At 36.3% G+C, this 2,232-nt stretch overlaps 1 non-coding gene across 1 annotated transcript; it reads left to right on the forward strand.

Moving 5' to 3' along the window:
• Positions 1 to 220: 220 nt before the first annotated feature.
• Positions 221 to 344, forward strand: LOC116551055. The gene has a single exon (XR_004268687.1). It is a non-coding gene; the product is annotated as a U6atac minor spliceosomal RNA (small nuclear RNA).
• Positions 345 to 2,232: the final 1,888 nt, after the last annotated feature.

A 2,232-nucleotide genomic window follows, 5' to 3' on the forward strand; every position in this document is an offset into this window, starting at 1 on the left:
TACCATACGTCCTATGAAAATTCTATCCTATGTTGTCTATAATAATTTTCTGTATTAAATATTCTTTTAACTATTTAAATATCTAAACTTATTCCTTCTTATTCTTCATATACGTATTGATATTACTCTCCTAAGTATACGTTTTCTCTTTTCTTGACAAATTCAAGGAAGTTTTATATCCCAAATTCTTTGGCACCAATTACAACTTGAAACTTTTTCTATGTTATATGAAAGGAGAAAAGATTAGCACTCTCCTTGACAAGGATGAAAGAGGCCTTCAGGCATGACAAGACAAATGGTTAAGGCATTGACATCTATTTTGTGGCATCTAACCATCATTTTTTTCAGACAAAACAGACTTGAAACCAGCAAAGATCAAAAAAGACAAAGGAGGGCATTACATAATGGTAAAGGGTTCAATTCAACAAGAAGACCTAACTATCGTAAATATATATGTGCCCAACACAGAAGTGCCCAGATTCCTAAAGCAAGTTCTTAGAGATTTGCAAAGAGACTTAGACTCCCGCACAATAACCCTGAGAGACTTCAACACTCCACTGACAGTATTCGACAGATTATTGTGGCAGAAAATTAACAAAGATATTTAGGACCTGAACTCAAATGGATCTCACAGACTTCTATGGAGCTCTCAACCCAAAAACAACAGAATATAAATTCTTCCCATTACCACATGGCCCATATGCTAAAATTGAACACACAATCAGACATAAAACAATCCTCGGCAAATCGTATCAAGAACAGAAGTCATGCTAAACATACTCTTGAATCACAGAACAATAAAAATATAAATCAAGACTTTAAAAATTGCTTAAAACCATCCCAATAAATGGAAATTATTCTGGGTCTGGCTAGACCCAGAAGAGAAATAACAATCACTGCAACTCAGCTCTCAGGAAGCCACATCCATAGGAAAAGGGAGAGACTACTACATCAAGGGAACATGCTGTGGGACAAAAGAATCTGAACAACAGCCTTCAGGCCTATACCTTCTCTCTGATAGAGCCTACCCAAATGAGAAGGAACCAGAAAATCAACTCTGGTAATATGACAAAACAAGGCTCTTTAACACCCCCAAAAAAATCACACTAGCTCACCGGCAGTGAATCCAAACCAGGAGGAAATAACTGATTTCTCTAAAAAAGAATTCAGGAGGTTAGTTATTAAGCTAATAAGGGAAGCACCAGAGAAAGGAAAAGCCCAGTGCAAGGAAATACAAAAAAACTTTAGGAAACATTGGACACACTTACAGAAATGCAAAATGCTCTGGAAAGTCTCAGCAATAGAATTGAACAAGTAGAAGAAAGAAATCCAGAGCTCAAAGACAAGGCCTTTGGAATAACCCAATCCAACAAAGACAAACAAAAAAGAATGAGGAAATATGAAGAAACCCTTCAAGAAGTCTCGGAATATGTTAAATGACGAAACCTAAGAATAATTGGTGTTCCTGAGAAGGAAGAGAAGTCGAAAAGTTTGGAAAACGTATTTGGGAGAATAATCAAGGAAAATTTCCCTAGTCTTCTAGAGACCTAGAAATCCAAATGTAAGAAGCACAAAGAACATCTGGAAAACTCCTCACAAAACGATTATCGCCTAACCACATTGTTATCAGGTATCTAAAGTTAAGATGAAGGAAAGAATCTTAAGAGCAGTGAATAAAAAGCCCCAGGTAACCTATAAAGGAAAACCTATCAGATTAACAGCAGATTTCTCAGCAGAAACCTTACAACCTAGAAGGGATTAGAGCCCTATCTTCAGCCTCCTCAAACAAAACAATTATCAGATAAGAATTTTGTACCCAGTGAAACTAAGGATTGTACGTGAAGAAAAGATACAGTATTTTTCAGACAAACAAATGATCAGAGAATTCACCATTACCAAGCCACCACTACAAGAACTGCTAAAAGGAGCTCTAAATCTTGAAACAAATCTTAGAAACACATAAAAACAAACAAAAAAGGTACACAGGCAACAAATAGCATGATGAATGGAATAGTACCTCACATCTCAATACTAACACTCAATGTAAATGGCCTAAATTCTCCATTTAAAAGACAGAACTCCAGAATGGATAAGAACTCACTAACCAAGTGTCTTCTACCTTCGGGAGACTCGCCTAACACTTAAGGGCTGGCATAAAATTAAAGTAAGCAGTGAAAAAAGGCATTTCATGGAAGTGGACACCAAAAGCAAGCAGCAGTAGCTATTATTATA

Source organism: Sapajus apella, unplaced genomic scaffold (assembly GCF_009761245.1).
Source record: "Sapajus apella isolate SASKATOON/1434 unplaced genomic scaffold, GSC_monkey_1.0 scaffold8, whole genome shotgun sequence".
In the NCBI taxonomy this organism is placed as follows: domain Eukaryota; kingdom Metazoa; phylum Chordata; class Mammalia; order Primates; family Cebidae; genus Sapajus; species Sapajus apella.